The sequence below is a fragment of the Bos indicus x Bos taurus genome, chromosome 17, assembly GCF_003369695.1.
Source record: "Bos indicus x Bos taurus breed Angus x Brahman F1 hybrid chromosome 17, Bos_hybrid_MaternalHap_v2.0, whole genome shotgun sequence".
In the NCBI taxonomy this organism is placed as follows: domain Eukaryota; kingdom Metazoa; phylum Chordata; class Mammalia; order Artiodactyla; family Bovidae; genus Bos; species Bos indicus x Bos taurus.
In genome coordinates this window covers 4598318-4611200 of record NC_040092.1, presented here as the reverse complement: position 1 = coordinate 4611200, position 12883 = coordinate 4598318, and the positions used below count along the sequence as shown (strand labels likewise).

Below are 12883 nucleotides of genomic sequence, written 5' to 3'. Positions count from 1 at the left end.
ACTGATTTGATCTTGCAGTCTCAGGGACTCTCGAGCATCTTCTCCAACACCATAGTTCAAAAGCATAAATTCTTCAGCGCTCAGCCTTCTTTGTGGTCCAACTCACACATCCATACATGACTACTGGAAAAAAAGCCATAGCTTTGACTAGATGGGCCTTTGTTGGCAAAGTAATGTTTCTGCTTTTTAATATGCTGTCTAGGTTTGTCATAGCTTTTCTTCCAAGGAGCAAGCATCTTTTAATTTAATGGCTGCAGTCACCGTCTGCAGGCCACCCCCTGCTACCCACCACATCCGAAGATGTACAAGCCGGGGTGTTTCTTGCCACATTTTATAGATGCAGAAGCTCGAAGACCCGAGGGGCTGAATGACAGTGACCTGTTCAAGGCCACGGCTATAGGAGACCGAGGTGAGGCTGCTGCCCGGAGCCTGTGCTCTGTCCACCTCTCCTCAAGGTGGGAAATCAGATAAACAGGCTTCCCGGGTGATCTGGAGTTGTTTGGTGCTAGAACCAAGCCAGGTTCTCTCAATGGGCTCCTACATCCTGGGGAAGGTGATGAGAAGACAGGCTGGTTGTCCTCCTATGCTGACACACAGACTGAAGTCCTGCTGCATTCCTGCTTCTTTGGCCACCTCCCAATTTAAAAAATGACTTGTTTCTTTATTAACATGTTTCTGGACCTAGTTGGTACACTTATGATTTGGTATTGTGTGTTACTTTTTTCTTCAGGTTAGAAAAATTGATACAGATTGGTAGTTTTCTTCCTGCCTAGGTACTTTTTGGCACCGGTTGAATTTCAGAGGTTTAATTTAGTTTCACATTTTCCCCCGTCATTTAGACAAGGACCTAGGAGCTTTGCAGAGGTAGGAATTAGGTTTTTGCCAGTCAGAACATTGGGAAAAGTATCTGAAAGTAGACAGGAGACATACTAGGAAGATTGCTGATTTATGGAGAGAGTCAACTGTGCTTGATATGGGGGTGTGGTGGGTAGATTTCTTATGTAACAAAGTCATCCGGTTTATGCTTTCTTTTTTTCTTTTCTTTTCAATTGGTGTATAATTGTTGGTTTCTGCTGTACAGTGAAGTGAATCAGCTATATATGTATACATATATCCCCTCCCTCTTGGACCTCCCTCCGACCCCACCCACTTATGCTTTCTCAAGAAATAAAGGGATTGAGATGTAAAACAGTATATCAGATAATGTGGCCACCATCATGGCATTTTTATTTCCGTGGCTGTTTCTGTCTTAAATGGGTCTGGTGTTCAGCTGGATGATTGCCTATTCCCAGATTTGGAACTTTGGTTTGTGGAGGCACAGGGTCATGAAGCCTTCTTCACTGGGGAACCTATTTGCTTCTCTTCTGCCGCCCCTCAGAGTGGATGATGCCTCACTTCTAGAGTCCCTTGTCACCCACATCCCTGTCGACCCTTCTCCTTTCTCTCACTGTTTAAACTCAAGGTCAACCAAATAACTAAGACGGTATCAGGATAGGAACCATTCTTAGCACTTGGGTTGGAGAAAACATGTTCATTTTCTTTTCAGCACCAAGAAGGTAATATGAATGGGGTCGTATTTTATGTCTACTGTGGCAGGGGAGTAAAAGCTACCTGGGTTTAAATCTCAGCTCTACCACTGACTTGGGTGTGACCTTGAACGAATCACTGAACCCCTCTGTCTCGATTTCCTTATCTAAAAAACGGGGAATACTAGGAATACCTAACTCAAGGTTGTTAGGATCAAGTGAATTATTACCTGTAAAACTGGAAAACCGGTGCCCAGAACACAGCAAGCCCACGATAAGTGTTGGCAGCTGTTATAATCCACCACTCTGTAAGTTTAACGTGTGTTATCTCTGATCTTCACAACAAACTTATAATGTTAGTCGACCCAACTGAATAAAGACCCTTGAAGACAGAGGCCCATGTATAGACTTTTGTATCAGTTTTACACACACACAACGTGGCCTTGCCTTCGCTTTGAAATACTGGTCTCCTGGGTTTGGTAGCCTTGAAATTAAACCCTGCAAAAACCGGTCCATGAGTCTGATACCCAGGAACAGAGTCCTTGAAGACTCCAGGAGCTTGTCCCCACGCCCCTCCCCAGCCTGGCCCAGGTCACTTCCCTCAGGTCCTGAATGTTGAGGGGTAAGGGTGGTAACATGAAGCAAGGGGTCTCAAAACCCCCAAATCCAGGGGACCTTCATTTAATTATTTGTTTTGTTTATTTTTGGCTATGCTGCGTCTTTGCTGCAGGCGGGCTTCCTCTGGCTGCAGCTACTCTTTGTCGCGGTGCACAGGCTTCTCAGTGAGGTGGCTTCTCTCGTTGCCGAGCACAGGCTCTAGGTACGCTGGCTCCGTAGTCGTGGCCCACGGGCTTACTGGCACATGGACTCTTCCCAGACCAGGGATCGAACCCGTGTCTCCTGCATTGGCAGGTGGATTCTTTTCCACCGAGCCACCAGGGAGATCCTAGAGGGCCTTCTAAACCATCCGTCTCTGGCATCAAATGCCGGGCGCCCTGCTGAAGGTTCAAGGTGCCCTGTTGTTGAGGAGCAGGGTTTAAGGACTGGTGTTAACAAGGCTGGCCAGGCAGTGCTGACCCAGCCTGGGTTGTGACCTCTGTGGTACACTCTTAGAGTGAGAACTTTAATAGCAAGACGTAATAAAGCTTAGGTGTCATAATGAGGTGAGGAAAGGGCAGAGGGCTGTCCTAGCCTGTGCTGATAATGCCTGAGACCCAGTGGTGTCTGCAGGGGGCCTGGAGGCTCAGACACTATCTCATTAATCCTCCCCAAACCCCCACGGGGTGAGCAGGGGGCAGGCGTTCCCCTAGCTCTCGGGCACAAACAGAGCCCTCATGCCACTCGCCCAGGGTCATCCAGGGTGGGAAAGCGCAGCGTATGATTTATTGCTTTTATTGTTGTGGTCTCCTCTCCTCCCTATCCTCCCGCCCCTGTTATTAACAGACTAACACAGAACAGTTTTAATCAGGCGGTTTTCATCCAGTGTCCCTTTCTGAATGCTCCAGTCTGGAAACTCACCAGTGCAATTCCAGAGAGGCAGGACGGGAAGGGGTGAACCCGGGGCCTGTGGGTGGAGCTAGTGGGTCCTTGAGGGCCCCGAGGCACGGGTCCCCTCCCTGCAGGCTCTTGCCCCCCACCCCGTTCCATCACTGGGGTCCTGCTTTCCTGTGACAGTTTCTTGCTTGGGTCCGTGGTCGGGCACAGGGAGTGGGGATGGTTGTGCTTCCGCTCCACTCTCCCGTTGTCCCTCTTCCTAGAGACCCCACCCTCTTAGACACTGTGCCTCGATACACACCCCTCACCCCCAGCCCCGGGATCTTAATTTACCGATGGCTTCTGCTGTCTAACTCAGGAGATGCAGGCCCTGTCCCTACTTTACGCCCGAGGAAATGACCTCCAGGACTGCATTCTCTTCAACACGCCATACCATTGCTCTTAATTAGAGTCCTGCCCTATTTTTTTTCTCTTCTAACTTTCCCTTTATTTGCATAGCTCTTTCATAACAGCTTTGTCGAGATATAATTTACACACCATACAGTTCACTGTATAAAGGATAGGGTTCAGTGGTTCTTAGTATATTCGCAGAGCTGTAAAGTGTCACCACAGTCCGTATTAGAACATTCAAATCATATCAAAAAAGAAACCTTGTACCTTTTAGGTCCTACTTCCCCAGCCTGTCACTCCTCAACCCTCCAGCCTTACGCAACCACAAATCTCTTTTCTGTATTTGTAGCATTCCCTGTGCCGGACCTGCGTATGAGTGGAGCGATATAAGATGTGGACTTTTGTGACTGGTCTCTCTGACTCGGCTTAATGTTTCCAAGGCCCACCCGTGTTGTAGCATGTATCAGGACTCTGTTCCTTGGTAGAGCCGAGTGATACGCCCTTGTGTGAGTGTGCCACGCTTTGCTTACCCATTCACCTGCTGATGGGCATTTGGGTTGTTTCCACCTTTTTGGTGGAATAACGAATAATGTTACCATAAACTTCCAGGTGCAAGTGTTTGTGTGGGTGTATGTTTTCATATCTGCTGGTTATGTAGCTAGGAGTGGAACTGCCAGGTCTGATGGTAACTCTGTTTGTTTGCAAAATTATTGTCCTGTCTCCACAGTTCCCAAAGAAGTGAATGGAGGTTCTAATTTTTCCACCTGGTAGGCAACACTTGTTATTTTCTTTCCGAGTACAGGCGTCTTAGAGGGTATGGGGGCTTCCTTAGTGGCTCAGACAGTAAAGAATCCACCTGAAATGCGGGAGACCTGGGTTTGAACCCTGAGTTGGGAAGATCTCCTGGAGAAGGGAACGGCTACCCACTCCAGTATTCTTGCCTGGAGAATCCTCATGGACAAAAGAGCCTGGTGGGCTATAGTCCATGGGGTGGCAAAGAGTCAGACAAGACCGAGTGACTAGGCACAGCCCAGCACCAAGGGTATGAAGTGGTAGCTCATTGTGGTTTTGATTTGCATTTCCTTGATGGCTAATGATGTTGAGCAACTTTTCATGTGCTTATTTGCATTTGCTTTTTCTTTTTTTTTTTTGGAGAAATATCTATTTAGATCCCTTGCCCATTTTTTAATTAGATAATTTGTCCTTTCGTTACTGAGTGGTAAGGATTTTCCCGCATTTTAGTCCATTATCAGATACGTGATTTGTATGTATTTTCTTCCATCCTGTGGGTTGTCTCTGCACACTCTTGAGGGTGTCCTTTCCATGTGTCACTAGTCCAGTTGATCTGTTTTTTTCTCTGGTTGCTTGTGCTTCTGGTGTCAGATGTGTTGCCCTACTGGCCACCCGCTGGGACACGGGCCCACTGCAGCTAACCTCAGGAATAGATGCACGTAGTCAGGATCAGCACCGCCCTCAGACGGGAAGCAAGCTCTGAGGTTGCATGGCTCTTCCCAGGTGGCCAGAAGTTAAGCGGCAGTGCCGGAAGCCACCCTGGCCAGCGGCTCACAGCCACGTCCAACACGTCAGGGCAGCGCCATGGGGTCAGCGGAAAGGACACACTCTGCCCCCAGGCTGGACACCAGAGAGCCTGCTCCCAACACGGTGCTGAGTCCCTCTGCGTCCAGAGTGGTTACTTGGCAACTGTTGGCTCATTCCTCCCATCTTACTTTCTACGTTTTACTAATTAAGGAGACAATCTGAATGAAAATAAATTAGAATCATGACTGGGAGGTAATGTAATGAATCTACCTCCCCAAGGCCTGACTTTCTTTGCATTCAGAAAATGACTCAAAGTTACAGCAAGCCTGAATTCTCTCCCTGCGTATTCCTTGTAAGAAACCCCTCAAATCTCAGGAGTTGTCTTTATTTTATAAAGAACCCCTGACTTGCCCTTTATTGTCATATTTGGGGTGAAGAAGTGTATTTTCTGGGGCTTTAGGTGGTGATAGTGGTAAAGAACCCGCCTGCCAATGCAGGAGACATAAGAGATGGGGCTCTGATCCCTGAGTCAAGAAGTTCCCCTGGAGGAGGGCAGGGCAACCCACTCCAGTATTCTTGCCTGGAGAATCCCATGGACAGAGGAGCCTGGTGGGCTACAGTCCATGGGATAGCAAAGAATCAGACATGACTGAGCAATTTAGCATGCTCACAGTGTATTTTCTAGGTGAAAGAATTTTTAGCTTTATTTTTGTTTCAAGCGTTTTTGTCCATCTGTCTTATGTGTTTCAGAGGAAGGAAGTCAAATCGCCGTGTAACTTGGTAAGGTGTTTCTGTGATCAGGTGGCCTCTTGAGCAAGTTTGGCGTGTCAGAATGACTGGAGCTAAGCTGCTGTCATCATTGGTTAGGATAGTGTTCATGGCTGATTCCTCGCTGTGTGCTGGTGTATAATAATTTCCTCCTGTGTTTTCTTTGCTGAGCCCTTGCACGCAGCCTGTGCTGTTTGACCAGCACTTGCTCCCAGTGCCAGGCTGCATGTGGGGTCTTAGCTCCTGGACCAGGGATCAAACCCACACCCTCTGCGTTGGAAAATGAAGTCTTAACCATGGACCACCAGGGAAGTCCCAACAATAGGCCTTAATCACCTTCTCTTGTGCAGTGTCAGTGCGCTGACTGGGTCAGCACTCAGCAAATGTTGGTTTGGATGAATATAATACTAAAATCCACAAAAGGGAAGTCTCCAGCTATCCTTATACTCTAAACCCATCAACTTTTAAAATTCGTTGTCTCCTTGCATTCTTTGCCCGTCTGCAGATGGTATTTTTGAATAGGTGTTGCCTTATGAATACACTTTTCTTACGATTTCATACATGGTACTTTTTATACCCTGTTATCTTCATCATTATCTTCTTAGGGTTGTACAGTATCCCATAAATTAAGCATGTTGTTTGGTTTGATTATATACTCTTAGGGAAATCTTTTTTCTCTCTACGTTTTCATAGCTTGGAGGGGGACTACTTGAAGATTTTATCATGTAAAGTTGTTACTGTTCAGTCACTAAGTCATGTCTGACCCTTTGTGACCCCATAAACTGCAGCACACCAGGCTTCCTTGTCCTTCACTATCTCCCAGAGATTGCTCAAATCATGTCCATTGAGTCAGTGATGCCATCCAACCATCTCATCCTCTGTCGCCCTCTTCTCCTCTTGCCCTCAATCTTTCCCAGCATCAGGGTCTTTTCCAGTGAGTTGCCTCTTTGCATCAGGTGACCAAACTATTGGAGCTTCAGCTTCACCATCAGTCCTTCCAGTGAATATTCAGGGTTGATTTCCTTTAGGATTGTGTTTCTTCTTTTATTTAGTTAGTTTGTTTTTGACTTATTTGTTTTAGATTAATTCCTCAGTATTTTCTCTAAAAATGGAATTATGGGGGAAAGGAAGTCATAGGATCTCGGGTTTGTTGCATGTTGCTAGACAGATTCCACCCGAGTCCACGTGCGCCCAGCAGCCCTCCCCTGTGGTTAGCACTGATTTACGTTGGTGGTTTTACTGTGCATTAATCCACAGTAAGGCTGACGGTCTCTCAGTTTTCTTACTATAACCTATTGATGTCTATCCTATAATCATCATTTCATTCCTTTCTGCTACTGATAACATGGAGACGTTTTAAGAATATCTTGTTCTTTCTGCCTCCTTTTGTTATTCTCAAGCTTCCCTAAAGGGCTTCCCTTAACTCAAGTTGCCTCATCAATTCTCAGAATAGCTTACGGACAGCCAAACTGAGCTTTTCTATGCGTTGCTATACACCTGTTCCAACAGTTTATCGAGTGAGTCCTTTCTCCATTCTTATGTTGCCCTGGTCTACGTCATATTAAGACCTTATAACAACTTAAATGTGTTTTTGGAATTCCGTTTCCACTTGTTCCATTTTTCTAGTTTAAGACTGGCACCACGTAGCTTTGTTGATTTTGTGGTTTTATAGTTGTTTGTAAAACTGGGAGAATGAGAAGCCCACTTTGCTTTCCCCTCCATCATGTTTCTTCTTGATTTAGTAACTCTTTGGTGTGTACAGGCACCAAACCCTTACCTTCTTTATAGTAGGAACAATCAGGTGTCCTTTATTACATCTTGCAATTAAAATAAAACTGTGTCCGTGGACTTCTGTGTGGAGCTCAGTTCTTGTCATCAGGTAGTGGTATGAGTCACTTTGAGTCATTTTTAGAACAGAACATTTTCAGATGGTTTTCTATAGGCTATTGGATACTTTTTTCTTTTTTAGAAAATAAAATTTAACTTAGGAAATATATCCTCACCTACTTGGAGTCAGAATTGGAAGTTCTAAGTGAAGGTCTATAAAGTCAGACCTGGGATAGACACAGGGCTATATCTAAGTTTCAACATAATCATCTGACCAAATTCAGTGCCTGGAGATGTTCAGGTGAAAAGGTGGATTTGAAATGCTTGCTGCTTTGCACAGCTTCCGACAGGCAGCTTCTCAGTGGTTCTTTGGTACCAAGAGGAAGCAAAAAGGGTAGACGTGGTTCTTGGTTTTTCTCTAAAAAGTGATGCCCATGGCAGAAGACCATGTTCAGAAAACCAGAGTCCTCAGCAAAAGAAACACTGGTTTTAATCCTCAGACAATTCCCACTTCGAAGTTTCCAGCAAACAGCAGCAACAGCCAGCTCCTTTTCTGTGTCTGTCTGTGGTACTTTCTGTTCCCATTGCTATGACAACCGGGGGAGAAAAACTGTGTTCGAGGCCCTCTGGATTCTAGCTCCAGAAGGAGGTTCAAGATGTTTGTTCAAAGAGCAAAAGAGAGCTGTTTCTTTGTACATAGAAGAGAAAAAAAAAATAATCCTTATGATTCAAGAGAGAAGCGGGTGGAGCTGTCCTTTTCCACTCTTTCACATAAATTATAAGTCTTGACCGCAGCCACCACACCTTTTAAGAAAAGGTCCGGGGCTGTGAAACCCTGTACCGCACTGACACCCTACCCTAGTCGACGGGCGGCGAGAGGACAAAAGGAAGGAAGTTTCCCTTTTAAGTCCCCAGGAATTTTTTGATGAGATAATATTACAGACCAAAATGTCTCTCCTCCTATTCGTTCCGTGTTTGGCTCCAGTGTAACAGTAACCCACTTAGAAGCAGGCGGCCCTTTTGAAGTTATTTTAAACTTGCAGCAGAGTGTGGAGATATTGTAACCTTGGATAAGAGCTCCACCAGCCCCGGTTTCAGTTTTGCCCTTTCAGACATGTGGAAAGCGCCCTGGTATATCTCAAGGATTTTGTACTGAGAGCTTCTTAAAGAGCGGGTCTTGGTTTCAAAGCCTGGCTTGATGTCCTGTCCCCAAGGGAAAGTGGTTCTGTTTTCTTCAGTTATTTAACCTTGTCTGACATAGCCTTTCGGCTTTGAAGTTCCCTCTAGTCTTTGTCCATTAAGAAAACAGTGAAACCCTGATAGCCAACCCCATCAGGCTCCGAGAAATTTGAAGAAGGTTCATCTTCATATTTCAGCATGAAGCCAGACGCTTGATTCCTGGCACCGCCGGTGGCCAGGACTCTGCTCTACTCATTGATAGCCATTTGGCCCTGAGCAGCTCCTTGTGGGGAAGTGCAGGTCGGTCGTTCGGCACCCCTCCTGGAGGTTATAGGATCTGTCTGCGTCTGGGAGAAAACCAGGGCCCCTTGTGTCTGCCACCTCTGCAACACCCAAGTCCTCGTCACACCCTGGTGCCACCCGGAAGTTATTTTGGGCTGTGGGGGTGGCGTGGGCTGCGGGTCCTCTCTGCACCACTCTCCCTGAGTCCCCCCGAGCTGTGTTCCCGCCATCGCCAACCCTGGGCCTGGGGGCTCCCGAGAGCCATCCCAGACGGCCCTCCTCCAAGGCCACGGTCCTGTGCAGGTTGCCTGCGGGGTCTCTCTTTGGCCCGATGGAATACTTCCCTGCAGGACCCAGAGAATCGGCTGGAACACCTAGAGGAAGGTGTTTTGTCCAGCAGTGCCTGCAAAGATCCTAGCCAAACTGAAGCACGTGTACATTTATAACGGGCAAAGGGCACTTCATGGCTTTTAGTAAAAAGAGGCTTCCTCCAGGGCACCTGTTGCCATTCCCGATTGCTCTTCTCAGAGGGAACTATTTTCAGTTATTTAGTGGTTTCTTCTATTGTTCACCTCAAGGAATATTTCTAAGTTTCTGTCAATTTCTAAATAGCATGCTTATACTGCCTCATATTTTAGCCCATTTATACGTTTTTTGTCTTCCTCCTATGGAAGATGGACATTTTGTTCTCTTACCCGCCTCATCCCTTCCCCAGCCCCAACCTTTCCGCCTCCCCGCCCCCCGCATCGCCCCCTGTCACACATTTCCCATCTCTGCATTTTCCCAGTGTAGTCACATGATAATTAATGCCTAGATCGGGATTTACATTTTATGGCTGTCACTATTCCCAAGCAGGTCCTGCATGCCATGCCCTGCTGTGGTTTACAATTCTGGCGTTGACGTTTTGGTTTTTTTCCGGAGCTAATAATTGTCCCCTTTGCCTCCATTGCTTCAGTTTGCTGTATAATTATCACATTTCATTCTCCTGTTCAGAACTCTAACACTCTGCCCAGTACTGCCAGACCCCCTGGGTGATGACCCAGGCTGCTGCTGTTGTTTGCTTATTATCTGGTGCTGTCTGCAGTGCTCATCCTTCTGGCCCCATCTGGGCTGCTCGCCCGGCCAGCCAGTGGCATAGCTGTCATCCTGGGATTTCCCTCTATTTTTCTTCTCTGTTGGGTTCCCTGTGACCTTGATCCAATGCCTGCTTATTCCTCACTTTATTCCTTCATCTTATCCGAGGTGACAGCAACTTCTGAGGTCAGACCAGGGTGAGAGAATTTGAAATTTATCCTCTATTCCTCATCCCCCTCCACCACCCTGATAAAGCCCTGTCGTGGGCCTGCCCCAGGGAAGGGAGGCGGCGTTGTGTTCCCTGCACTTCACTTCGAGAGTGCTGTCCGCCCCTGCCAGCCCGGCTGTGGTGACCAAGAAGGAGCAGCCTTTGCTCCTGTGCTGTTGCTAGGAAATCCTGAGGTCGCCAGTAAAGTCCTGGGAATGTGTTGGTGACTTGGGGATCAATGGCTGTAAGAGCCGCCTCCACTAAAGTTCATGCAGTCGTTTGCTGAAATTCTGACCTGTTTTGTCCTGCTCCCTCACCTAGGCAAACAGAGGCCCAAATGACTTCCAAGCAGAGCTGAGGCGTGGTAGCAGTGGTCATATATTGAGCACCTTTTGGGTGCAAGGCTGTGGGTGGGGTGAAAGGGGACCTCTGAGAAGACTTCTAGAAGCAGCTGCCCATCCCTGAGGAGATGGTGAAGGAACTGTGGCAAGCACCATGTAAAGCGTTTGGGAACACAGGGGTGCAAGCCTCTAGCTGTACTGGTGCATTTAAGAAAGCTCCATGGAAGGGCTGACCTTGAAACTGGTCTTGAAGGACAGAGGATTCTAGGCAGAAGTGTGACTTGCAAGCGAGCGTGACCTGCCTAGAGAAAGAGAAGAAGGAGAGGACTTTCCCACTGATGGAGCGTCTGCTGTGCGACTATGATGATGTGTTCTATCTCATTGAATCCTCACAGCACCCTGTTGAGGCAGATGCTGCTGTTCCCATTTTACAGATGAGCAAGTAGAGGTTTACAGAAATTGAATCATCTGCCCAAGGAGATGTGCCTCATAAGAGGCAGGTTTTAAAACATGGTTACATGATTCCAAAGCTCACATCCTCTCCACCCCCCCAAACACCCCTCGGAACAAAATCAGGAGGAAAACAGCAAGAGGCACAACTTCTTCTTTTTAAAAAAAAAAAAAAAACTCTGTGATTTATCTGCACCAGGTCTTAGTTGTGGCACTCAGGATCTTCAGTCTTTGTTGTGGCCTGTGGGATCTAGTTCCCCGACCAGGGATTCAGCCTGGGCCCCCTCCATTGGGAGTGCAGAGTCTTAGCCACTGGACCACCTGGAAAGTCTCTAGACACAGCTTCTTAATGTCAAGCCTCACTGTAGAGGACCAGCTGGGAATTTGCCTTCAGTTAACTTAAGCAAGAATGTTGACATCACAAAGTTATTCTGAGAGCGCCAAGAGCAGAGTTACAACACAAGACAGATCTTCTGTTAAATCCTCACAGTTTAGGGTAGCTTGTGAATTACTGGCATTGTTCTTCTGTGGACCCACCTAGGAGTTTTCCTGATCTTCTCATCATTTCAGGCTGCCCTTCCCCTCTTTAAGTATTCTGTCTCCAGTGAATTTTTGTCAAGCTCTGTTCTAGTTTTCTGAGTCTTTTTTTTTTTTTTTTTCTTTATGCTTTTGTTAGCTTTGGGTTGGCCAGAAAGTTGGTTTGGGTTTTCCCGTAAGATGTTACAGACCCCATAGCATGGAGCCCTTGGAAAAAGAGGACCCCAGGATGTGAATGTTTGGAGACCTAGGGCGGCAGGCACTTCTGGAAGCTGATGTTGTCATCAGGGCTGAGTTGAGAAAGACCCAACTAGACAGTATCTGGCAGGTGGATGGAAGAGACCAGTTACACCTGGGACATGGCTGAGATTGCGTTCCCAGGCCGGGCAGTTCAGGCCTCTGGAAATACAAACTAGAGTAAGGAACTCTAAGGAACTCGGCAGAGAAAGAACTCCGGAGAGGAGCTCAAAAGTCAGTGGAGACAGCGAGGTCGGTTTTGGATGCGCTGAGATGCGATCTTGGGGGCCCTTTCACCCTCCCCAGGGAAAACAAACCACCCATACCAACCCATGACACCCGCCGGCACTTTACAGAAATTCCTTTTGGTTTTTAAGTCTTTGATCCTTGTTCAGAAGTCAACACCCTTGACAGAGCTGACACTTAGAGCTGCTCACAGTCACCCCAGCAATGGTCTGAAAGGGAGTCTGGGGGTTGGTAGGGGAGTGGGAGGGCATGGCTGCCGAGAAGGGGAGGGTCTGCAGGTGGGGTGCAGGCCAGGGCTCCAGGGGGACCTCAGTGTGTGGGAGGCGTGTGCAGTGGGGGTTTCTGCGAGCTCAGGGCACCCCCTTGCTGTCCCTCCCATGCCTGCATGTCCTGTTCCATAGCTTGAGCCTCTGCCCAGTCTGCCAAAGGGCCCCGGTTTTTCCTCCAGCTCCTGCTGCTCTGGTTTCCTGGTACCGCCCTCCCATGCCCCCTCTTCTCCCTCTGTCCCTCCATCTCCTCCCCGTCAAAGCCCTTGCTGTTGGCATCAGGCGTGTCAGCGTCAGGCTTGAGTCACGTCTATTTAAGTTCGTTTCTTCTTCACTCGTGTACCTGTGCTGTCCCTGACCCAGCATCTCTCAGGATGTGCCCCATGAGAAAGTGTGAGCACCGTAAGCGCAGCATGGGCTGACCCTCAAAGGGTAGGGAACACTGGTTTCAGCAACGGTTAAAACCCTTTTTTTAAACCTCAGGCCACTGCAGAGCTTTAATTTCCAGATGTAGATCCC

General features: G+C 47.6%; 1 protein-coding gene across 1 annotated transcript in view; it reads left to right on the top strand.

The window, feature by feature from the left end:
• Positions 1-12883, top strand: part of ZNRF3 (zinc and ring finger 3) — a 145011-nt gene that overhangs the window by 68999 nt on the left and 63129 nt on the right. The window lies entirely within an intron of this gene.